Source organism: Macaca fascicularis, chromosome 8 (genome assembly GCF_037993035.2).
Source record: "Macaca fascicularis isolate 582-1 chromosome 8, T2T-MFA8v1.1".
NCBI classification, from domain to species: domain Eukaryota; kingdom Metazoa; phylum Chordata; class Mammalia; order Primates; family Cercopithecidae; genus Macaca; species Macaca fascicularis.
The window spans coordinates 297848-324091 of record NC_088382.1 but is presented as its reverse complement, the minus strand read 5'-3'; the positions used below and the strand labels follow the sequence as shown (position 1 = coordinate 324091).

The window sequence follows — 26244 nt, the reverse complement described above, 5'->3', positions numbered from 1 at the left end:
GCCTACTTTGGCTTTGTTTGAACCTCTAGATTGTTAAACTAAGTTTAACATTTTGAGGATTATAAATTGTGATTCTTGTCTAAGAAGAGGTTTCTGTTGTCTCTGAAGACAGGAGCCCCAATACAGATGGTCCCTGGCTCCCAATGGTTACATTTGTGATTTTTTTTTCAACCTTGTGATGGTGTGAACTAGTCACACTCAGTGCATTGTTTGGCCCAAGATGGGCTGCCTCTGGATGAACCCGTTGTAAGTTGAAACTATTATGTCAAATGCACTTTCTATTTAGGATATTTTCAGCTTACGTTGGGTTTATTGGAACAGCTTCATCCCGTGGTAAGTCAGGGAGCATATGTGCTCATAAAAGTAGAGACGATCTCATAGATACCATGAGATATAATGTCTCTGATGTTGTAGAGATACGATGAAAACAATCAAGTGGGACTTGGAAGCCTTGGAGGGACTCACATGGGCGGCTCCTGGAATGCAATCCTGAGCGCCACTGGCTTCTGGATGTGACATCTGTGCCTTCTGCTTAGCCCAGTGTGTTATCGGCTGCTCTCGAGGGCAGAGACGTCCAGCGTTCCTGTGTTTAGGTGTTTGAGCTGCCTTAAGAGGCTAGGTCAATTCTCACTGGTGTCTTCAGGGCTTTAGGCCTTCTGAACAAGCAGAAGGAAGGGCGACTTTGTAGAGCTTTGGAAATCTCAACGGACTTCAGGGCCATCCCCCTTGGCAGGAGAGAGCCCCACTGGAGGCGAGCAGGGTGCCGTGCGGGCCTGTGCTGGGCCCAGGCATGTACGGACGTTGTGAGGGCCACAGGACACAGATCGGTCTTGGTTCACAACTGGTGTCGATGGCCACACAGCATTTCTGCCAGGTATATGAGTGCGGGGACTTGGGTTTTGGGGTGTGCGTCCTGGTTGCCTAGTTGCTTGGAAGACCCCTATTCAGACCCCAGCCTGAGTCACCGTGACAGGCCTCCTGCTTCACACGCCACACGGAAGCCGTGGCGTCAGTCACTGACGTCCACCAGGTGTCAGATGTGCGTGTGTATCTTCCTTGGTCTCGGGATGGGTCTTGTTTTGAGGTTATAGTAAACGTTCTTTAAGAGGGGTTTTGGATTTTTTATGTTGTTTGCAAGGAGGCAGCAGGGAGTGCTTGAGCAGTGAGATCCCCTTTCCAACCAATGCAATTTCAGATCCCAGCAGGTAATTAAGGCAGCGGAGCTGTGGGATCACCTTTCCAACCAATGAGAATTCAGATCCCAGCAGGTAATGACGGCAGCGGGGCGGGTGGCAGAACCCTGAACTGTGGCTGTTTCTGGTGTCTTGCCCCGCGGACAGAGCGTGCTGGGGCCTCCGTTGTCCTCTGCGGGGTGAGTGGAGCGCATGAGCTGGGTGCTGCTGGGCCCTGGCTGACTCCCCATCCCGGGGTTTATGCAGGACTCGTTAGACAACTTGGAACCCAGAAAGCAGCACGAGGAGAACGGGATTGTGCCTTTCTGGATCATTGGTGCTTCCCAGTCTCAGACACTGAGTAGGCTCTGAGGGGTCTCGCCGGGAAGACTTGCACAGTCGGCCCCCAGGGTGGAGTGGGGCTGCAGCGGGTCTTGCAGGAGCTGGAAGTGGGGGTGAATGTCTCTCAAGTGGGACCTTTCAAATGGGCCCAGCAGGATGCATCCGTGGAAATGGTGCCACCTAACGCAGGGTTACGGCCAGCAGGACCTGAAAGGCTTACAGCGGTCTCTGTTTCTGCTTTCTCTCTCGAGTCTCTGCACGGTTTTCCTTGGTTTTTGTCTGTTTGGAGGACGCTTCCCCCTTTCTTGCGCTTACCTAGTCTTCTCAGCTTCCTTGTTGAGTATGACAAAGCCCTGAGAAGGCATTTTTATCGCATAATTGTGTTATCCTGGTGGCTGGATAAATGACCTGCAAATGTGGGTGACTCAGTAGCTCTGAGGGTGTTCAATATGCAAGACAGAGGTGGGAATGAAATGTTCAGGCAGGCATCAGAGGATCTGTTCTCTGCTTCACACTGGGGCCCTGGTTTGCTGACAGTCTTCATACTCAATCCAAAATGGGGATAATGAAGTCTCACGGATTGGGCTTCAGCTGAGAGCTGCCTCCAGCACAGTCTTGTGTGAGTAACAGTTTCTATGTTTGGTGCGAAGGGCGGGCGTCAGTTGATCTTATTTGTGGTGGTGCTTATGGTGGGTTTTCCGTAAGGAATGTAGACTTTATTAGCTTTGGCAAGGGAATCCTGAGTGATAAATTGGAAGAATGTTTCAGGAAATTCTGGAACCTGCAGTGAATCTGGAATCTGTATGAAATTGAGATTTGGATTCTCATGATTTCCTAATGCTACCCCGAAACCCAGCAGTTGAGACAGTCGTAGAGCTTCAGTTGTGCTGCCCCGGTTCCCCATTTTAAAAGGAACACGTTGCTTTCATCTAGAATGTTCTGAGCTCTGAGTGCTGCCGGCAGAGTGACCAGCTCTCTGCATCAGAGGGGAAGCCAGGGCTGCGCTCACGGCGTCGCGGCAGCTGGGAGCTGACCCTGGACCTCAGGCACGTGTGATGCTGACCATTTTCTGTAAACTCCAAGGGTGTAGTGGTCTCCTTGGCGCTTTACAGTCTTCTGAAGCTTTTGATGTGTCTGCACTTTATAGATTTTTCAGAAGTAGACAGCATTTTCCCACACCCTTGGGCTGAGTTTCGTCAGAGGCTGGTGTGTCAGAAGCACCACACCCGCATTCTGACAGGGAAGACTCTGGTGCCCAACTGAGGTCAGAGTGGAAATTTGTTCTTCCTTCCCTCCAGTCTGGTCCAGCTGCTCCCTGCTTGGCCAGAAGAAAATCATGCTTATCCAAGTCGTAGGCAAACCCCCGAAGTCAAACATTTGTCTTTTTTCTTTAATATGCCCATTTAGTTTATACGGGATGATAGATAGAGAAATGTCTTTTAGGGGAAAATTAATTTCCTTAATTACAGAGAACTTTTTGGATAAAAACTGCAATCAGGAGGCTATTTTGTAATAAGATCTAGTTAAATACTACAGTGGAAATCTCCTTATATTTGATCTTAAACTTGGGCCCTGTGTGCGTGTCCGCATGCTCCTGCTCATGACGCCAGGCGCAGATGTGAACTACAGGCACAGTACAAACTTTCTGGTTGCTTTTTTGAAAGTCTTACTGCTTGGCCTCTCCGACTCAAATGTTGAGTTATGTTGATTCTGTTCAGAATGTTCATCCCTCCGTCTAGGGTCCAGTCGTCTTTCAGGGAGGAACCGTCTTCCTCATCTCTGTCTCCTACAGTATCGTATATTTAATAGTCAAATATTTATAGGTTACATGGGTACATGGGTGACTGATCTGTTCATTAGGAGGAAAACAATGCCAATTTTCACATCATTAGAATGGACTTGTTAAATGATTGTTAGTATAATGAAGTTTCCATGGAAAAAGAGGCTTTGCAGATGTGAGTGTAACGGACAGTGAGATGGGAGAGGACCCTGGGTTGTCCAGGTGGGTCCAGTGTCTTCACATGTGCCTTGATGAGAGGGAGTACGAGGGTCTGCCTCAGAGGAGGAGACCTGAGGACGAGATAGAGGCCAGAGGGCTGTGGGGCTGAGGGCGAGTGTGGGGCAGGGGCAGGGGCCGGAGGGGTGCAGGGCTGAGGTCGGGGCAGTGGTAGGAGGGGTGTGGGGCTGTGAGTCAAGCTGCATGGTGGCCTCTATGAATTGGGAGACTCCAGGCAGGAATAGAAGCTACTGACCCCTTGACTTCAGCCCTGGGACTCCTGACTTCCAGGGCTGAGAGGAGGTTTGCATTTGTGGTAATCGGTTGCAGCAGCAATAGGAAGCTAATGCATTGTATCTGTTCTTCACCTCCAAACCTTTGAAAAGTAACCCTGTTGTATTGGCCTTTTGTGTGCCCTAAATTCTAATGAGATGGTTTGTAGGAAATAATGACACAAACTATGGCAGAACAAAAAGTTGGACAGAAGCAGTGTCTTCTGTGGTTCTGTAGTTTGGGTCTGGGAAGTTAGATTTCGGTCAGAGTGTGTGGTCTTGTTCAGCGTATACCTGGAGTACTTGTTCAGAGCTCCTGGGGGAGTGGTCTTTAACACTGTTAGGATTAAAACTCCAAGCACATCAGGGCCAGAGTTCCTGAGTCAGTGTTAGGCGACCTTTGAATAAGAGTTGGCATGTAGAATCTGCCCACTTTACTGGTATGAAGCAGCAAAATCTTTTTTTTTATTTTTTGAGATGGAGTCTCGTTCTGTCTCCCAGTCTGGAGTACTGTGGCGAGGCCTTGGCTCACTGCAACCTCCACTGCCTGTGCTCAAGTGATTCTCCTGCTTCAGCCTCCAAATTGTATGATTTATTTTCATGTTTTATATACTTAGTATGTGAAAACTCTGCAAACTTTATTAATACAAATGACATGCCAGAACTTAGGAGAATCTGGCATTTTCCCATGCAAATTAGTAGTGATGTGGAATTCCTGGGCTGGTTTGGTTTTATAAGACATGGGGTGGATTCTTTGCCTAATTTCTGTGGCGCTAACAGTTGTTAATCACCCAGCACTCTTACCTCCCCCAACAGCTCAGGTGAGGGCGTTACCCCCGCTGCCATGATGAGAGGCAGGAGACTGAGGCTTAGATGAGCAGGTGACACATTACTGTCCAGCCCCACCCACCCTGTAGTTTCCTGCCATGGCTCAGCTGTCTTCCTGCAAGAAAGGACAGACACCCTGGTGCTGGGTAGAATTCCTTGTGAACCCCTTTCCATCCTCCAGGGAGTTCTTGCTTTACAGTGGTGGCTCATGGGGAGTCCTCTGGCCCACTGAGAAAAGTGACTCATGTTGTGACATTACTGCCTCTGTCCGGCTGCTGTCGATTGGGTGATTTGTAAAGAGACATTTATTGCTCACAGCTCTGGAAGCTGGAAAGTCCAAGGTCAAAGCAGTCCAAGGTCAAGGCACCTGCACATCTGGTGCCCCAGGGCCTGTGGCTCACAGACGGCAGCATCTCGCCGGGTCTTGCGTGGCAGCGGTCGTCTCATCAGAACTCACGTGGTGGAGGAGCAGGAGGGCTCCTCCGGGCCTCCCAACAAGGACACCAACCCCAGTCCTGAGAGCAGGACTTCCCAAAGGCCCCACCTCTTAATGTATCCGGTCGGAGATGGTTTCAGCATGAGGTTTTGGGGACATTCAGGCCAGAGCCATTGCTCTGCTGTGGTGTTAGGGCTGCATGGCATCATTACCGCAGCAGAGCCACAGCTGCTTATCTGCATTTGCTGCAGGAGGAAGACGCAGGTGCCTGTGCAAGTTGGGGTTCGGTGCAAGAAGTGGAGACCCTCTGGGAATCTTAGCAGGAGGAACTTAAGGGCTTTGAGAACTGACACCTTAGGACTGTAGTTTTCTTCAGACTGTAAAAACCTTGGTGTGTGACAATACTGAACATTGCCTGAGCCCTGTGATCCTGTAAACAGTGATGGTTAAGACATTCCCCCTCCCCACAACTGCGCCCCCACTTTTACTGCAAGAAGCCCCTTCCCATGTGGCTTAGGCTGACTGTCGGATGACCATTTACCGAGGACAAGGCCAGATACAGGCCTTCAAACCCCTCTTCTCTGCCTTATAAGTGATTAGCTAAACTGCCTGTTCCCACTAATCAATCACCTCCCACCTTGAAATGGTTCTTCGTGGTGCAGTTCCGCCTAGGGGGGGTGGACTTGTCTTTGACTGTCGCCTTCCACAGAGGACAGTTAGGGTGAGCAGGAAAGAATTCTCTGCTACAGGTCTGCATTCCAGGCTGTTTCCAGAAGTGGGAATTCTGGTGCTCTGGAGTCTGGGAATGGATTTCTAGTGTCCCAGCTTCAGGTGGAGTTGAAATTGAGTGAGGCAACCCACGACACCCATCTGGAGCCAGGAACTAGAGCCATTTTTAAAGTGGCAGTTTCTCCATAGGATTACCCAAAAAATGCGCTCAGCACGTTTTTCTTTCTTTCTCATATGCATTTGGCCATCTAAAATGGGAATGGTGGTTTTTTGAAGCATGGATGTAGTTTTAAATTTTGAGTATTGTAAACCTTAATGTAGCTTCTTAAAATGTTTGCCTGATTATCTGGAGATTTACTAAACCTTTGGAGTGGTAATAATGAGTTGATCTATAGGACTTTGCTTTCTATGATGCAATGAAAGTACTCTAATTAAAACCTCTGCAGTTGGGTCAGCACGTGATTGGCCAAAACAAATTCTGCTTTTTGGGTTTCTTTAACCAAACAAGGGAGTAGAGCGTAGGCTGAAGTGGCAAATTCATTTCAGAGCACGCCAGAGCCCTCAGTGATTGAGCAGCCTTCTCAGGTGAACGTGTAACGTGCCGTGAGTCTTGGCAAGCCTGGCTACTGATGTGTGCACGTGACACCACAGAGCCACACCTAGGAAGATGTGGTTTCTGTAACAAGCTTTGGAAAACCAAAGTTCAACTAAATTATCCAACTTTGTTACAGAAAAAGCTTAGACCAGATGGCCAAAGACCTGATTGTTTCATGGTTGAGACATGGTTATAAAATCGCCCTTACTTGGTGCCAATCAGTGTTGGTCCACAGTGATACTCCTCCAACCTCACTGAATAGTTTGGAGACTGATATGAGACTGTGAAAATCTCCTTAAGGTGAAAAGGGCTCTGGGGCACCCGGGAATATCCGCACACCCGTGGCCATTCCCCTATAAGGTGGAGAGGACGGCTGGGTCACGCGGGAGCATCAGCACACCCGTGGCCATCATCTTTAAGACGGAAAGGGCTGCTGGGGTGCCCCGCAATATCTGCACACCTGCGGCCATTGTGGCTCTCCCCCTTTCTGCTCAGTCACCTCTGTGTTCCCGCATTCAGGCTTTGGGACACTCATGAACAGCTCGTCTCCTGGGCTGGTGAGGAAGGAGTGGGAGGTTGTTCTGAGGCTCTGTCACTGTCTGCCCTGTCATGAGCTGGGCAAGGCAGTTGGCAGTGATCTTGGGGGAGTCTGGTCAGTGAGGGCTCTAGCAGGAAGTGCTGAGGCTTGAGGTGGCTCTGCCAGTCGTAACCCAATGTCTTCCCTCTTATTTCCATGATTCCTTCTAGTTCTGCGCCTTGCACTGGAGAGTCTCTGTGTATCTATAAATACACATGAGTTACGATACAGGTGTCTCTTTCCCCTCTGTCTGGGGCTGGGCCCAGGGAGTGAAGTGCAAGACCCCCTTACTGCTGGAAGCCCACCAGCACGAGACACTGTCTGCCCTGCTGACAAATGCCTACAGCGAGTCCTGGAAGCCTCCTTCTGAGCACCTGGCCTGTTGACAGTGTATACGGGAGACAACTGAGCTCCCCTTGTCCCACCCTGAGCAGAGACTGGGGAGGCGGCGGCAGCACTGCCCCCATGGTGCATCCTTGGTGCATGGAGGAAAGTGTGTTCATGCTTAAAACACAGCCCATCCTCTCAAAAGCAGGGTGACAACCAAATTTACTTCTGGAATTATAAAAAAGGGTCCGTCTCTTTGAGAGAAGAACGTGGCATGTATGTGTGTACCTCCTTTGTTTTTTTTTTGAGACAGTTTCCCTCTGTCACCCAGGCTGGAGTGCGTGGTGCGATCTCAGCTCACTGCAAGCTCTGCCTCTCGGGTTCATGCAATTCTCCAGCCTCAGCCTCCCGAGTAGCTGGGACTACAGGCACCCGCCACCACGCCTGACTAATTGTTTGTATTTTTAGTAGAGACGGGGTTTTACCGTGTTAGCCAGGATGGTCTCGGTTTCCTGACCTCGTGATCTGCCCACCTCGGCCTCCCTAAAGTGCTGGGATTATAGGTGTGAGCCACCGCGCTGAGCCGTATGTGTGTACCTCTTTACAAGTCTTGCCCGACCTTTGCATTTAAAAATTATTGAAAAACTTAAGGATGTAACTGACAAGAACTTTATAGGTTTCTCCAAGTAAAAATTTGGAAAAGTTAAGTGAACCCATAATGTGTTTCATTTCTATGAGTCCCACACTTGGATTTTTAAATGTGGGCAAAACATCTGTATGTTCTTCAGCCTGATTTCCGTGGAATCGTGAATGAAACGTGCTGAAGTTGCCGTGCGCATTTTGTTATGTGGCGGTGACAAGTGGGGCTGGTCATTAAACAACTGGAGGGATCCCTGTCCTTTCTGTGCTCCTGTTGGACACTAGGCACGTGCTTGGGTGTTTTCTGTGTGTGTGGACAAGATGAGGACAGAATTTCCAGATTCACACGGTGGTATCTTCTCCATTTTCTGTTAAAACGTGTCTTCTGCTGCTTCTACATAGACCAAGTGTTTCTTTCTCTCGCCTGTCTACATAAACGCTGTTTAACAAAAACTGTGTTGTAGACATGTGAAGCTGAATTCCACATGATAAAGCAGATAGAGATGACTGAGTATACTGTTTTGTGGAAGGAAGGTTTAAAATGGTTTTTAGCTTTTTCCCTGAAATAGGGAATACTTTTAACTTTTTCCCTGAGATAGGGAATAATGAAATGGGAAAATAAATTTTCCCATTTAATTGTTAGATTATATTTATTAGATTATTCATGTATTGCAAGGGAAAAAGGAACTAGATCACCCCATGTACCCAAATGAAAATTTAAAGGGTATGGCGAGTTCATTTGAACTCCTTTAATTTGTTTTTGTTTGTTTGTTTTTGAAAGTCTCACTCTGTTTCTCAGGCTGGGTGCAGTAGTACAATGACAGCTCACTGCAACCCCAACGTTCTCGGCTCAAGTGATTCTCCTGCCTCAGCCTCCCCAACTGCTGGGATTTACAGGCGTTAACCACCACACACAGCTTATCACCTCTTGGAGACTAGCTTTGAGTTTGGGCATTCACTGAACTATATTTTGGTTAATTCTCAAAGTTGTCACTGTTTATCTTTAATTTGCTAAAAATCTACATGTATTGTAAAATGCGTTACATTTCCTTAGCATTCACGGATTCCCTGTTAGTGGGGCAGAGACACAGAAGCGCAGAAAGCGTTCGGACATCATCAGGGTTGCAGTTGAGTCCTTGCCCCGAGCACACTGGAGCTCTGGGCTCTGTGGCCCCACGGGGGTCCTCTGTCCACTGAGGGGGCCGGGTTACCTGGAAGGTCCCTCCAGCCTCTGCAATTTTGCCCTTTTCAGGTTAACATCTCATCGTTGTCCTGGACAGCACTGCCTTTCCTTCACTGACCCACGAGTGAACAGCTGGACAGTGGCCAGTGCTGCTTCCTTCAGCTGGGAGGTGGTGATGTGATAACACTTCCGTGGCATTTGGTTCTTGGTGTATTAAGGGTTCAGTTGTATGTTTATTTTTAATCTGCACCTCTGAATTGGTCTTTTGATTGCAAAGAGATTGCTTACTGGATTTGTTTCTGAATATTTGGTGGATAACAGGAGAACCTTGCTTATCTGTGTGTTCATTTAATGTGTTTTTGCCAGGCATTTATATGGGTGTGTTAGCCCTCAGCCCACTTTCTGTGTGTGGTGGAGTCATTGAAATCATTTATGTGAAGTCTCTCTTCTATTAAGGCCAGAGGACGTGGGGTGGTGTCTCCCTAAACTAGGGGGAAATGGCATTGTTCTGCCCTCCTCCCTGGGAACGCTGGTGTTTCCAGGTCTCTGAACTTGGCTCCCACACTGGGAGAGTGGCTGTGGCTTCTGGAGCCCGTTTTGTGCGGGACTGACTCCTTCACTTGCTTTATTCCCCACCGTCTTTGCTGCTTTATGACGCCGGGATGAGGGAGTTGGGCCCAGGGGGCCTTGCCTGTGCCTGAAGGGCCCGATGCAGAAAACTCCTGGTGGGAAGGTTGTTCCTTGAGGGCAGCTTTTGGAGTGTTTTCCTACTTTTAACTGAGAAGCAGCTATTCACATGGTTCTCTTCTGCTGTTGTGTTTCAAAATAATTGGTGTAGAGTTGCGAAGATGTCCGAGACAGCCATGATCCACTCTGTGCCAGTGCCAGGCATTGTGCTCAGATGCCTTCAGACCACATTCACATGCCAAAGATTCTTGCTTGGTTATTCTCAAACTTATGAGAATCTAAAACGCGAGCCACGGTATGGATTTTCTCTTGAGCCCCCATGACTTTGCCTTGTATTTTGGGCATGAATGACTTCATCAAGGGGAAAGAATTTGAGGAAGGAGTCTCTGAGGCTAGGAGGGGGTGGGAAGGGGCGGGGGGAAGAGAAGGGAAAAGGAGCTGTAGAGAGAAGAGCCAGACTGGGGCTGGGGCATCTCCCCATGATGCTCCCCTACCCCTGGCGCGAGGCCCCAGGGACTGACTGATTTTCCCACAGGAAATGTGTATGATTGCGTGTCTGTTTTGTGGGCTGGCCATTTGGATTGAGGGAATGTCTGTGTTGTGATTCCTTATTGATTCGAAGGTTGGAAAGGTTTGTGCTCAATACAGGGGTCTCTTGGTGCGATGGGAAAATGTGATCGCAGCCGCCTTCGGGGTGGGGAGAGCGCTTGAGGCCCTCAGTGGTGGCCGGTGTCGGCCTTCGCCTCCCTGGGTGAGGGCTGCTCCTTCCCCGGCTCTCCGACTCCTTGCCTGCACCTTCCTCATTGGAAGCCGTGATCCACCAATTTTGTCCACGCGTGTCCTGCAGACTAGTGCTGACTGCAGGTTCAGGAGTGGTCAGAGGAGGCCCTCGTGATGCAAAGCTAAACGTTTAATGATGGCGCTGCTGAGTGCATGAGCCGCGTCAGCCCAAGAGTCTGGGTAGGAGGGAACCGCGAGGTGGAGGGAAGACTGGACAGATGGGTGCTTTCCTCGGCCCCCGGGAGCATGGCCAGGTCCACGCTCAGACCTCCTGGTTTCTCCCATATTTCCATAAATAGCAAGGGAAGGACTCGGGGCACCCAGGGACCTCAGGGGTATAAGCTGTGTCCTCGCGTGGCCCCAGCTGTGGCCAGTGACGTTATTCTCTTTAACCTCAGGCTTATTTTGTATAAAAACACAAAGGGACAGAAGTAGTTCAAGGGCCTCTAAAGACTTATGTAATTGTTAATAGGCCTACTTTTATGCTTTCTTATGTATTAAGAGCAAATCATGAAACAAACTCATTTCTGTTTGAAGAAATCTTTACGGTCCTCATTTTTGTGGCAAGCAACATTCTTTGCTTAGTGAGCGTTAGTGCCCTCCTGCCCAGTGCCGTTGCCTGGCGTGTCCTCCCACACACCTCTGTCCATTGGTCTCCGTTCACCTTTCCACCTAGAATTGTAGGAGGAGCGCCGGGATCTTAGGGCTAGAAAGAAACTCTGAAGACCACTTTCAGGGGTGGCTTTTAGTCAGGGATCTCCAGAGAGACAGCCAGCCGGGTGTGCGTGTGTCTCCAGGGCGAGGCTTGCTGCAGGGGCTACAGAGTCCAGGAAGCCACAGGACCCACAGCCTGCAAGCTAGAGTCCTGGGAGAGTGTCGCTTGAAGACTTGAGAAGCGGAGGGTGCAAATCCCACCCGGGTCTGAGGAGCTGAAACCCAGGAGCACGGGCTGCAGAAGACGGATGTCACTGGCCCATCAGCCAGACAGGTGGAGTGAACCCAGTTTTCCCCGCCTTGCTGTTTTACTCGGGCCCTGGGTGGATAGGGTGGTGCCCCCCCCCACCGGCGAGGATGGGCCCCCACTCAGTCCAGAGGCAAACATGCATCTCACACAGAAATAATGCAGAACCAGCCATCTGGGCACCCCGGCACGCTCAAGTCGATGCACAAAACCAATGCCGCGCGTGGCCCTGATGTCTGCGTGTTCGCATCACTCCACGCACATTGCTCGGTCATCGCCTCGGTGAGTTTGTAAGTTCGTTGTGTGGTTCTGGGGGTCTTTGTCCCGGGTCGTGGTGGTGATGACAGGCTCCCCACCGCCCAGCTCAGGTACGGAAGGTGATGCCACCAACCGCTCCTTATTTCTCAGATTCTCTAGCGGGTGCTCTGTGCAGCCAGTTCCACCTGCAGCAGCATCTGTTCCCTATGCTGATTCCATTTGGAGTGTGTGCCTCCCTTCTGTTGAGGGTGCAGCCTTCTTTCAGGGAAGAACTGTGTCCTGTTCACCTATGTCTCCTGTGGTGTATCTCATGGCTGAATAAGTAGCTATAGGATACCTCGGTGGCTGAACGATAGGTTCATTGAAAGGAAAACTTTATACTTTTTTTTTCTTTTTGGGATGGAGTTTCATACTCAACGCCCAGGCTGAAGTGCAATGGCATGATCTTGGCTCATTGCAAACTCTCCCTCCCGGGTTCAAGTGATTCTCCTCCCTCAGCCTCCCAAGTAACCGGGGTTACAGGCGTCTGCCACCATGCCTGGCTAATTTTCGTATTTTCATTAGAGACGGGGTTTCACCATGTTGGCCAGGCTGGTCTTAAACTCTTGATCTCAGGTGATGCACCCACCTCGGCCACCCAAAGTGCTGGGATTACGGCCATGAGCCCCTGCACCCAGGAACTTAATACCTTTTTTTTTTTCCTTTAAATCATAATGGGCTTGTTAAATGCTTATGTTAATGTTTATTTTTAAAAATGTTATCTGTGACCTTTCAGCTTTTCATAGCACTTCTCGTGTGAGTATTTAAAAAAGGCCCTTTAGCCGTGGGGGAGAAGGGGCTTATCCCTTTCAGCAGAGGGAGATGGAGGAACAGGCCCTGGTGGGTCTGAGCACAGGCAGTCACCCCAGCCTTGGTGCTTGCTTAGGTCTGTTCTCCGTTCACGGTAGCCGCGTCAACTCTCATTGTCAGCTTAAAAATAAGCTTTTTCCTCTTTCAAATCAGAACAGTTAGTTTGTTAACCGTCACATTAAGGTATCGAGAATGATGGCTTTCAGGCCTCAGATATGACACAAGTAGTAAATGCAGCTGACCCTGAACAACATGGGTTTTGAGCTTTGAAGGATCACTTATGTTAATTTTTTTTTCCAACCAAACCCTTATTGAAAAAACCTGGCTTTGTGGAGGGCCGACGTTTCCTACATGTGGTTCCATAGGGTGGCCGTGGGGTCCTGTGGATACGTAGATTTGGGTAAACTCGGGGCATGTTCTGGAATCCATGTCCCTGTGTATACAGAGGGACAATTGCAGCTTTTTAGAAGTTTGTGTCCTGCCTTGTCCTAAAAAGGCTCCAAGGTGGATGCAAAATTATTTCATTCCTTTGGTTTTCTTGGTGGGATATTGATGTTTATTCTTCAGTGTCTAAAATCCTGTGTGAACAGAGTTACCGCTTCAGGAACAAAGCCAGTCTGGAAACACATATTGAGATATCCACCTTTTCTTCATGGTTTCACAAAAGGCCATGATCATATTTTATTCAGTTGAACCGTAGGAAACTGCCAATATTTGCTGGTTTTGGCCTACAAAATGGCAAGTTCGTACGATATTAAAAACAAAGGCTTCCTGGATGGGGAAAATAGGAATCTGTAAGAACCTGAAGTTGTCTGTCATGGCCTCTGAGTCACAGGTAAATAAACCTGCGTGAGGGGGAGTTGACTGTACAGTATTTTCCTTCTGTTTTGAGACTGTCAGAAAAAGGTCAGTTCCAATGCGTTGGGTCCCTTTGCCTCACCTTTGCGGCATAGCTCTTGCCATTATACCTCTTGTTCCCAGTGCCCAGGAGGCTGATGCCACATAGAAGACCTGCAGGTCGGTGGATGTGAAACAGGCATCGGACACGCTGTGCACCTTGGGACGCATCTGAGAAATGCGTGCTTGCAGCAGATCTGAGGTGAGGGCGTGTTCCATCTCCTCTCCCTTCTCTGGCTTTGCAGGCCTTTGAAGTTGGTCCTGGAAAGTGAAATTAGTTAATACTGATTTAAGCTCCAGGTCAAAGTCTGGGGGCCGAAGAGACCCGCCCTTCACTAGGGGTGTGAAGCACTGGGTCTTCCCATCAGGAGGCAGCAGGGACTTGAGAAAGCCCCACATGCCGTCCAGTTCCCTTATGTTGAAAATTTTTGTACTCGGCCATGCCGGGTCATTTTGGGAGGTGAGTGGGGGATTCACATGGGGGTGTGCAGTATTCTTAGGTGTCAGGTGCGAGAGTTGAATTTGTAGAAGCTGTGCAGTTAGGAAAGGGCCTAGCAGGGAGTGCTGTTTACACGGAGCCGATTTAACGCGAGGTCTGTGCTCTGCCTGGGTCCGTGTCTGACGGGTGTCTCCCAGTCTGCAACAGGACGTTCACGTGACTTGGCGCCATCGTCCCAATCTGTGTAGATGTCTGAGGATCTGTGCGCAGCTTCTCTGTGAGAATGAGTTGTGATAATGAACTGAGAAACAGTGAACAAACCCTGAATTGGTTAGCACTGGTTCCACTGCCACTTCTGCCGTGGTTGGAGTCATTCATAATAAAGTGTGCTGGACTCCTCTGCAGAGCTCTGAATTTCAGAGGCCCTTTAACTTGGCAGCTAACCAGCTGCTTCCTTCAGAAGACATTTGGGTCCCCTTTACCTACCAGGGTGACCCTGGGAGTTTGAAGATGAGTGAGACAAAGCCCTCCGTGTCTTGTGGATTTTACTGTCCAGAGGGGAGACAGATGTGGATGGTGAAGGAGTCCCTATCAGAGGTCAGCGCATGTCAGTTTTGTTTCTTCAGCACTTGCTGTGTTCAGGCGATGCCCCGGGCCATGTGCAGAGCATCTGGGGACCCTGCCCATGGCATCCCAGACACAGCTAGCATCTGTATCATCTTCATACTTGGCCTGAGTTTTGGGGAAGTACCGAGGATGGCTTCTGTCTTTGCTGGAGAGAGTTGGAAGTCAGGGCAGCCCTCCACAAGGAGATGATCGCCAGCTGATTCCTCAAGAAAGAGAGGTGGTCCCCACATGGGCAGAGCAGGGCAGCATGCACAGACCTGGATGTGGGGTCTGGGGCATGTGCATCTGAGTGGGGTCTGCTGGGAGACAGCAAGGGCGAGGTGTGAAGGCAGTTGGAATTTACAGGATAAATTATCACTAAGGTGATGCCTGGAAAACATAAAATGGGGACTCTCTGGGGTAAACGTGGACTTAAGGTGACCCTGGGCGTGGGTGTTTTCAGGGTCTGAAGGCAGAGATTTAGATAATTGGGGCAGAGCTGAGCCCCAGACGAGGATGAAGACCACCCTTGGGATGTTGAATGAGACAGGGGTGGAAACCCAGTGAATGTCATGGGGGGTCAGTCCAGCAGGAAGGCAGCAGAGGAGACCGGTGTCCTCAAAGGCCCCTTGGGCCTGTCTCTGAAAGTGCTGGGATTACAGGCATGAGCCACTGCTCCTTGCTGATACTTTTAAAATTTCTAAGCTACTCTCTCTCAAACCCACTCCTGTATTTTTTTTTTTTTAGACCAGGTTTATGGCTGTATTTTATCCAAGGGAATCAAAAAGTTACCTGTTTGAAGTACAAATAACACCGTGTTTAAAAACCGAAAATGCCAATTTGCCTAGAAGTTTCCAAATACCCAGTTGGTTTGAGCCTTGCATTGCAGTGTCACTACCTGCTCTTAAATTTCTACACGATGTATAGATAGCGAGGCAGGGACGGCTCGTACATCTTCAGGTTTCGATTCTACTAACTTGGGCTATATTTTCATTTATTTTGGCACACCTGTGGGTGTGGCAAGCAATGCCAGGGTATTTATTTTGAAACTTGTCCAATAACAGTTGGGAAGATTTTCACATTTTTAGAATTTTCATAGTAATAGTTATAATTTACAAAGAATTTAAAATTGTGTAGTCATTATTTTGCTTTTTTTCTAGATGTGCTCTGAAACAGGGTTGCTAACTATCATTCTACATCAGAGGATTCAGAACAGTACCCTTTTGGAGCAGATGCCTGTAATCGAGGAATTCTGCCTAGTCAGTTCACTTTAAGCGTGTTTAAAAGGTTTTCTTTATCCTAGTTGGCACCTGTGGCTCTAGTTGGTTTTCACTGCTGAGGAATATTCCACGATGGAAGCCGTAATTCATCTGTTTTTCATATCGGTGGACATTTGGATTATTTTGGGAGGGTGTGTATGTCTATTCAGCCTTCATTTTTTCAGGATTTTTTGTAGAAGATAATGTAACAGTGTAACATCCTCTGCTAGGGAGCCAACACGAACCCTGAATACAGCCACACAGACTCTCACACAGACTCTCAGGCCTTGTTACCAACGCACAGAACCATTTTCTTAAGTTGAAACACAGTAGCAGAACCTGAAGCCATGTGAACGGTTCCTCCGATCTTACACTTGGAATTCACTTTTTATTACTATGTCTGCTAATTAGGAAGCATATCAATTATACAGAAATCTGAGAATGTAAAATTATGCGTTTATAACAGAAAAAACCTTATTTAATAGCCCAGAACACATGGCTATGTTTTTCCCTCATGCCCCACCACTGTTTTCTTTGCTTGAAATGGGAAATGACACTTGAATGCGGTTTTCTAGCCACTGTTAGACTGGCATAGTTCTTTAGAGACAGAGGATGTAAAGCACATGGAGAATTTCTGTTTGTGGAATGTGATTTCCCGGTCGCCTCATTCAGGCTACCACCGCCTTCCCCTCTGGCCGCCTACACCGTGGGACGTCTGAGAAGGTCCCTGTTTCATCCTCTGGAAATTCTGAAAAGGAAGGGAGAGGAGGGCGTGCAGGGTGTGGTGCATTTGTGTTGGTCCTTCCAGCTTTTATTTGGAGTCTCGGCTACCTTGGTGGTTCCCGCCTTTATGTCCCTAGCTCGTGGCTTCGTCCTTGTGTCTAACTCACAGGCAGACACATGGAAAGGGAAGTTGTATTCAGCCAACAGCTTGATCTTATTCTCAAGGCTCAAATCGACTGGGTATTTGGAGACTTCTGTGCAAGTGGACATTTTTCGTTTTTAAACATGGTGTCTTATTTGTACTTCAAATGGGAAACTGGTTCTCTTGGAAAAAATATAGGCATAAAGCTGGTTCTTTAAAAAAAAAAAAAAAAAAAAAGGGAGTGGGTATGAGAGAGTGGCTTAGAAATTACACCAGTAATGGTCGGGAGTGGTGGCTTACACCTGTAATTCCAGCACTTTGAGAGGAGGAGGCAGGTGGATCCCCTGAGGTTAGGAGTTCGAGACCAGCCTGGTCAACATGGTGAAACCCCGTCTGTACTGAAAAGATGAAAATTAGCCGGGCATGGTGGCAGGCACCTGTAATCCCAGCTACTTGGGAGGCTGAGGCAGGAGAATCACTTGTACCTGGGAGACAGAGGTTCCAGTGAGCCGAGATCGCACCGCTGCACTCCACCCTGGGCGACAGAGCAGAAACTCCATCTCAAAATAGAAAAACACAAAAAACAAAACAAAAACCCAGTAATGAAAACCTGATTGCATCATCTGTGATGGAGATGGCGGATTATTTCATTTTTAGTGACAGGATGAATTGGATATGTTTGCAGTATTGATTTGACAAGGGAAATGGTGAGAACCAAATGTGCCGCCCAGCTTGGGCCTCGCCGTTGGCAGAACACCTGGTGGGCAACAGACTGGAGACTCGGAGACCGAGGGGAGAATTCTCACGCAGTGACGCTGGTGCAGTGTGTGCTTCTGCACTCCTGCTGGAGGGAGCTGCCCCTTTGCCTTGCAGGCTTTGGTGCAGTGGAGACCTTAGGACCTGCCCCTCCTGGTACATCTGTGGGTATGGCGAGCAGTACCAGGGCTGAGGCACAGGTGTTGAGCCCAGAACGTGGGACGGGAGAGGCTGCACACGCCGTCAGGCGTCTGCTCCAGCAGCCGGGGTTTTCCGCAAGGGGGCGGGGCGTTGGTTTTCCTCCTTGAATTTGGGTGGGGAGGGTGTCGTGGGGTGCTGTGTCTGCACTTGTGTTGCTCTGAGGTCAAGTTGTGGCCCCGAGTCCCTGTCCGTCTGCCAAAGTGAGGTTTTGCCCATTTTCAGGTCAGATTTCCCTTGGGTCCAGGTCTCTAGGAGTGGGGGGCAGTTGAAGGGGTCGTGAGCGCGGTGGACGCGCGTCGGCCTCTTCCTCTCCCCTCAGCTCCTGGGTTGTGTGTGAAGAGCTGCCCAGCGGAATCACCCTCCTGCCTGGTGTTTCATTCACCAGAAATCGTTCTCACTGTGGACTCTTGAGTCAAATGTAATTCAGGAATGGAACGTGCTGTTGCTGGATGCCACACACAGCATCAGGAGCCTAGTTGGGGATTATATGGTCTTACCCCACACCTTAAAAGTAAAGACTATAGTTGTCAGGCGTCTGAGCCCAAGCCAAGCCATCGCATCCCCTGTGACTTGCACGTATATACGCCCAGATGGCCTGAAGTAACTGAAGAATCACAAAAGTGCAAATGCCCTGCCTGGACTTAACTGATAACATTCTACCAGAAATAAGTGAAAATGGCCAGTCCTTGCCCTAAGCGATGATTTTTTTTTTTTTTTTTTGTGAAATTCCTTTACCAGGCTCATCCTGGCTCGAAAAGCTCCCCCACTGAGCACCTTGTGACCCCCACTCCTGCCCGCCAGAGAACAACCCCCATTTGACTGTAATATTCCTTTACCTATCCAAATCCTATAAAACGGCCCCTCACTTACCTCCCTTCGCTGACTCTTTGGACTTAGCCCGCCTGCACCCAGGTGAAATGAACAGCCATGTTGCGCTCACAAAGCCTGTTTGGTGGTCTCTTCACACGGGCGTGCATGACAATAGTTAAGGGGATACTGAAGTCTTTGGCAGCTCCAAGAGCTTTTTCAGTTTGTGTCGGGCCATTGTCGGCAGAAGGAAATGCTTGCTTAGAGAATCTTACAGAAATGTTCGGTGCAGTGCCATTAACTCGTGGAATAAATGTGTAACTTTCCATGGCAGACCTCTGGAAAGAGATGCACTTTGAGTGCACCCTGGCCTGCTCGCTACAAGAATCGGCCGTGTCACCCCGCTTTCCGTGGGTCTGCAGGTGTGCGTGGTCTATTGCCCTGCACTGTGGCCATGGAAGGGAAGATGATCTGGAATGCTGGCGACAGTTATCAGTGCGTGTTGATGTGTGCTGCTTTCTACAGGGGAGAACATTTCTGTTTAATAAACATCTCATCACGATGATGACTGCAAGATATTTGAGTCTCATTCAATAGTGTTTCTGGGTTCCTTCTGTTTTTAATCTGCTTTCTAGCACTAGGCAAGTGAAGACATGGAAAGTAAAAACCCATCGAACTTGTAGAGACATGGTGTTGTGTAGGAGCAGACTGTGGCCTCTGGCTCTGTTTAAAGATTGTAGTAAACCTCTTACCTGGCATAGTCAGGGTGTAAATTATCTTGTTTAATCGAAATGTGTATGAGTCATGCATTGTTGATGATGAGCCTGCATTGTTGATGAAATACCAGATTTTAAGGGAACATGTCAATGTGCTGTAAGATACCAACAAAGTTCCTCACTGAGGTTCGGCGCGGGTTCGGAGCAGCTGGGCCTTAGGTCACCCAGGGTCGTCTCTGGGAGCAGATGCTCAGTGTGGGCATTGGTCACTTAGCCTTTCCAGAGCCGAGGAACAGCTCTCTGTGGTGGTTTTTGGAACCTGTATTTTGAGTCAGTTTGTCCCACTTGACTCGAAGTTGCCGTGCGATTTCAGACCTTTGCCTCCACCGTGCGCTCGTTTTCTTGTCCCCTGATAACTGCCTCGGTTGCCCCGGCCTGACATTTGAGTCTCGTAGTTCATGGACACAGGCTCCGTGGTGGGGCCAAGGCCGCGACTCCGGCTTGCACAGTTCCGTGCCTCTCACCATGGTTTATCACATCACTCCCGGCATCTCCCATTTAGAGGAAGAGTGTCCCTTTCCTGCAGGCCTGTGTGGTGTGGAAACCACCCCTACCTACCTTTCTCCTGTTTGAACTGTACCGTGAAGCTATATCTGTTCTAGTCAACCGTCAGAATTTAAGGAACAGTGATTTATGTAACTTATCACACACTTCTCAGCAGTTCTTAATGAATTTCATTCTGTTGTGAAATTATTGCAGTTTTCATGGCTATGCTGGTCTCACGTTGTGGCCCTTGAAATGAATTCCCTTCCCCATTGTGTGTTAAGGTTGTGCCTGGGAGCTGTTGAGGCCTCACCTCTGCTTAGGGCAGTGGCTTTGCTCTCCTGACAACAGGAAGAATCTTATTTAGAGCATTTCTAATGTAGTTTTTGCTTCCAGACAGAGTTACTTTTTTTCACAGAGACAGCCACTAAAGTCATAAATTATGCTCAGGATGGACACACAGTCAGCTGACAGAGTGGAGTCCAGAACAGACCCAAAGATGCAAAAGCAGTTCAGTGGAATTTGAGCCTTTACAACAAATGGTGCTGGAATTATGGGACAGCCGTATGCAAAAGAGTGAAAACAGGGAGAAATTCCTGTATGAAAATTAAGGTGGACCATAGCCCTGAATGTAAAATACCAAACTACAAAACCTGTAGAAGAAACGGAAATTGTGGAGACCTAGGGTGAGAGCTCTTAGCCATACCATGATCCATAATCAAGGAAGAAAACAAGTAGGTAAGACTCATCAAAATTAAACTTCTAATATAAAAGACACCCCTAGGGAATTGAAGAGACACATTTTCGATAGATGGGGAGAAGATGTCTAGGAACCATGCAGCCGGCAAAGGACTCGTATCCAGAATGCACAGGACTCCCACGGCTCACGACAGAGAACAAACCACCTGACTTAAAAGCGGAAGAGACCTGAACAGATGCTTCGCTGAGAAGGACGGGAGGATGGCCCGAAAGCATCTGAAATGACCTTCAGCGTGACTGTTTGCACCAAGATGTGCACCGAAGCCGCAGTGAATTTGTTCACACCCCTGCTGGAGCGCCTGACTGAGGTCTTCCGATAGCCCCAGGTGCTGGTGAGGACAGGCAGTCGGGACTCCTGTGCGATGCTGGGGTTCAGCACGGTGCAGACAACTTGACGATTTCTTACAAAACTGAACTCACACAAACGTGGGGCCTGGTGACCCCAATCCTGGGTATTTACCCTAGAGAAACAGAAGCTGATGTTTAAGAAAAACTGTGCCCAGATGTTAATAGCGCTGTCTATAGTTGTCCAAAACAGGTTACAATGTGCCACAGCCATACGTGGAATAATAAATACCCAGCAGCCCCGAGGCCTGGCTGTTGATCACAGGACACCCTGGGTGCACCTCCAAGCACGATGCCCAGGAAATCGTGATTTTGCGAGTGTTTTGCCACAACGCTCGCAAAAGACAGACCCGGGGGATGGGAGGACACGGAGAGGGTGGTTGCTGGGAATGGGAGGGTATGCTTATGAGGCCCCGTGAGTGGGTTTGGGGCTGTTGGACTGTTCTGCTTGTGTGATGATGATTGTGGGAATATTTGTGCCGAAATTCACAGAACTGAACACTGTCCACTTTACAGTAATTTTTAAAAAGTGGTAATATGCTCATTTTCGGTACTGTTTTTAATGGAAGATGGAGTTTGCAGATGATTTGTCAGGGCAAGCCTATCTCAAGAGTTTGTAGACGATTCGTTAGGGGCCTGTCTCAGGGCGGTTGGGTTGGGTTGGGTTGGGTTGGAAAAGCCTTCCCTGTTGCTGGCAGTAGCATGGGGTATGGAAAGGATATTACCAAAGAAACACATAGAATCCTTTGAGGAAACGTGTATTTCTAACTTGCTATAAGATAGAATTGGAAATTGTAATGGTTTTGTTTTCTAGAGTCTTAGTAGAATAGGGAAGACAGTGTAATAAAAGCTAATTTTGAAATGAAGAATTTTAAAGATTTTCAACAGCAATAGCTCTAGGAAGTCACCCTGGAAACGTTTTTAAAGATGTTCAATAGCAATAGCTCTAGGAAGAGTCACCCTGGAGTTGCTTCTTGAGCATTGGTTTCCTGGCTGTATCTTCCGACTTTCATTTTTAAGTTTTGCTGTGAGTTGGGGATGTGTGGGAACAGCCATCCCCAGGTGTTGGGTAGGAGTGGCCCTGCAGGGGGGTGCATGTGCCCCGAGGCCTGAGGCACTGTTTCAACCTAGCTTGGAACATGGGGACTCTTGTCAGTGGCTGGAGTAAGAGTACCAGCCTGGCAGGCTGGGGGGAGCCCCAGGGTGGTCTGGGCACTGTCCTCCCTGCCTGCAGGATGGCAGCTGGAGGAGCTCGAAGGCTGCCTGCCTCGTGGCTGTCAGCGCAGCAGCCCCTCCTGGCTCTGGAGCAATCTTTGGGTCCATGAGTCTCTGCACCGGGACTTGCCTCCTGGGACCTCCGCCACTGTCCTGAGGGCCCTGGTGCCACTTTCCCGGTGGGACCCAAGCCTCAGGCAGCTGCGACCCCAGATTCGGTTGCTTTCCCTGCCGTCTCATTGCAGCACGAGTGCTCATCTCACTCAATGTAGAACCTCAGGTTCCTTCAAGATCCCCAGAGATGGAATCTCCCAATTTAACAAGATAGTTGGTGACAAGATTTGAGCGGCACTGATTTAACTCAGCTTCCAGAGTTTAAGTTCCCAAGACACAGTCCTGCTCCTTCCCTGGCCTCATCCTGTGTGGCTGGTGTGGATGCGGGGATTCCGGAGGGTGGGGCTGTGGCAGGTCAGCAGCCAGGGGGATGGCTCATTATTGATCGCTCAATGCCTTGAGGATAACTAGGATTAATGACCTTTATAGGGCTGTAGTTTTGGAGTATATATATGTGCGTGTGTGTGTGTGTGTGTGTGTGTGTATATATATATATATATATATATATTTAAACGAGGTGGACACGGTTATCACTGCATTTTTCTGACATGAAACTTGGAGAGCAGAGGGTTTAGGAAACTCCTGAAGCCACACTGTCAGCGGGACCCGGGCGGTCTGGCCTTAGACCCTGCACTGCTTGCCCCTCACCACGCTGTCAGCAGACCCGGGTGGTCTGGCCTTAGAACTCACGCTGGTCGCTCCTCCCTGCCACGTTGAGGTTTTTCCTGCTTCTGGGCAGCATTTGATAGCTTGTGAAACAAGACCAAGACTTACTATGAGTGGATATGCCATTATCTGAGATCCACAACGTTTCCTGGATCTGGCGTTGCCGATGTCACGTAAGGGGAGGTAAAAACATTTTCATTGTGGTCACTGGGGCTCCTGAAATGGTATTTTTCCCAGTGAAAGTTTACCATAAAAATCTGTTAACTCAATACTATGTGAACAGGAAGAAGTGTGTTGGGCTCTAGTTAAATGTCTCAGAGCCACAGAAGTAAATGAGGGCACCTTCCGAGCACAGCCTCCCGGAGGAGGCCAAAGACGTTTGTCTGGAGGGTTTGCCATGAAGCAGGACTTGGGCAGGGCTGGTCTGCCTAGGGAGGCCTCTGCCATGATGTAGGTCAGTTGAAGTAGTTGTGGGGTGGTGGCGTGAGGTCGGTGGTCCCCGAGGAAGCCCCTAGCAAGGCCGGTTTCCGTGGCTGTAATCCTGGCTTCACGGGTCTGACATACAATCCTGCACTTGGATACTTGGATCCCAGCCAGGTCAGATGGCCCTGAAAGGACATTCGGACTGTGATGGCTGCACCCATTCTCAGCATCTGTAGGGCCTCCTATGTATGTCTGTGTTTCCATTTTCTTTCAGCACAATTTCTCCCAGTGAAGTCGTGAGAAATAGAAGGAAAGGTGGAATGAAGATGTGATTGAGGAAAGTGTGGTGTGGTCTTCGACCTTATTTTGCCTTGGTTGGTGCTCAAGAACTCCACCTGACCTCAGAGCTGAGCGTTTCTGCCAGGAAGTCCTGCCTTTTATCCTGCCTCGAGGCCTGTTGAGACACTCCAAGAAGCTTCGTTAACAAATTGCCTTTTCCTTTTACAGCAGTTGGATATATTTGCAGCAAAACAAAGGAATAACCCCCCAATATGGTGATGAAATGCATTTAAGTATAGATAACATTCAGTCTTGAAGGGCCTGGGATTTTAATCATCTTTGGGTCATGTAACAAGTGGTGTTGGTGATTAAAATCTCCTGACAGCTTTGTTCTGCCACGTTCCTCAGTTTTGAATGATGATCTTCCTGGTGTTGTACCTTGGGAGGGGCGTTTGTGTCAGTAGAGAGCAGAGTGGTGGTTCCCAGAGGCTGGGAAAGCACAGAGGCGAGGCCCCTGAAGGATGCTGGTCTTTTGGTTTAGGGGTTTGGGGCTCAGCCACCTTCCTGTGTCCGTGTAAATTATACCCAGGATCATTTTCACTCGCCCCACTTTAGTTGAGCATTGGAGCTTCAGGATGTGTGTGCCCATGTCACCTGGGCCGTGATCCTGGAGTTGGATGAGACTGATTCCCGGGTTTGTAGAATTACTCTAGGATTATTGAAAACAGAAGCACTTGAGGCATTCATAATGCTATTTCCTGAACATAATTTATGTTCAGTTCTTCAGAAACATTTATCTGAGGAAACATCTATAATTTTTGTTTTCTGCCACTCAGTGCTAGAAAGAATTGTGCAACACTCAAGTGAGTGGCATTATTCCTCTCTCTCCACCATGCAAGCAAGATTAATGGTACCTCTGGCTCCCCTCAATCTTCTCGTCTGCAGGGCACCTGGCGTGGCAGTGTGCTGCCTTCCGTCTTTTTGGGGAGAATTAGTCGTGTTTGTGTGTACTGCTCAGCTCAGCCTGGTGCGGTTGTGTGAATGAGGAGCTTGGATGCTAGGTGACCCTCCCAGGCCTGCCTCCCACCTCCCTAGGCCTTGTTCTAAACTGACAGATAAACAGTGTGTTTTGGAAGAGGACAGCAGCAGGGCAGGAGAGAGTTTGTTCAGACTTTCTTCTTACACTGACGTTTGAGCCTTCATCCAGCCTGGGCCCTTCTACAGAGCTGCCTTTGTGTGTTGCAAACCATTCCCTCCCAGTAACCGTGTTTTCAGAGGTTTGGAAATGTGACTTAACTCATCTTCAATTTAAAACGTACTATTAAATTTTAGGGTTGAAACTGATGTATTTTATGGCCTTTATTTGATTTCTCTTGATTTTTTTTCCCCATATGAGACATGGCATCTTAAGGGAGACAGCCTGTTGTTGGCCGCCTTTCCTAAGGATGGAAGTGAATTCTGAAAGCCCTTTATGTAGGCAGCGAAATAATCAGGGAACCGTTATTATAGCTATGCCTGTCCATGTAAAGCAAGAACTACTCATAAGCAGAAAAAAGTGCAGCCCAGGGGCAAGGTGAGCCCTAATGCTGCCTGTGCCTCGCCTCCCTGCCATGAGGAAAGGAAGTGCAAGCGCAAGTGGTTGAGTTAGCCTCCAAGCCCAGCCTGCGCCCCCCTCACATCCCTCTGCATCTGCAGGGGCACAGGCCGTGCTGCCACCCCTCGCTCAGTGCCAGGGCTGATGCATCAGGAACAGTGGGTACTGTCCGCCCCTTGCTCGGTGCCAGGGATGATCTGTCAGGATCCCCCGTGCTCATCTGGTCCTCATGTCTTCATCACCAGCCTCCTGCTGGTAACGGGCTTGTTATTACCTTGGTATGGGTAATAACATACCCATAACAACATATATAATGACATACCCATAACAACGTATGTAATAACATACCCATACCAAGGTGTTGTGGGGCGGTGCTCAGTCCTCCGAGGGAATCGGCCCTTAGCCGATTCATATTCAATAGGACCGGGAAATGGGTTCTTGTTCCATGTCCTGGATCCCAGGAAGCCCTTTTGCCCTGGATCCTGTAATGCCCGGGGTCTTCCTGAGAAACGCTGGTGCCACTGGAGCACAGCCCAGCCCCCTCCAGTTTCTCCGCTTTGTAACTGCACTTGTGTTTAGCAGGTCTTCCAGGACTTAGACGCTGCTTGGTGTGAGCCAGGTTTTGTGTGGAAAGAGGACAGATCTGAGCCGGCAACCAATAAGCCCAGGACCATCTTTTATGCTTCCAGATTCTGTGCCCAAAAACGCACTCGTGGACATTGAGGGTGACGCATTTCTGTTCCAAGACATCTGTGGACTCAGCTGGAGGGATGGAAAGGATGTCGAGCCTCTTCACTCCTGGCCTGGGCTTGGACTTGCTGTGCAGCCTCCCAGTGGCATCAGGGCCCTGTTGTGTCACAGCGGCCTCGGGTTGGTGGCACTGCCCCAGGATGTCCCAGGCTTCATGATGTCCAGGCTCCCCTGGCATGGCGGCCTCAGGTCGGTGGCACTGCTCTGACGGATGTCCCAGACTTCATGATGGTAGGGCCTGCTTTTGCCATGGCGGCCTCGGGATGGTGGCACTGCCCCAGGGTGTCCCAGGCTCCAAGGCCAGTGTTCCGTCCAGCGAAGGGAAGTTGTACTGTAAGGTCTAGTCTCGGAAGGTACCTGGGGTTCTATCCTTCAGAGC

General features: G+C 49.1%; 1 long non-coding RNA gene across 1 annotated transcript in view; it reads left to right on the top strand.

Annotated features, from left to right (window-relative positions):
- Positions 1–587: 587 nt before the first annotated feature.
- LOC135964574 (uncharacterized) overlaps positions 588–26244 on the top strand; it is a 38075-nt gene continuing 12418 nt past the window's right edge. The window contains exon 1 of the long non-coding RNA XR_010577061.2: positions 588–26054. This is a non-coding gene — a long non-coding RNA (uncharacterized lncRNA). The remainder of the gene's footprint in view (positions 26055–26244) is intronic.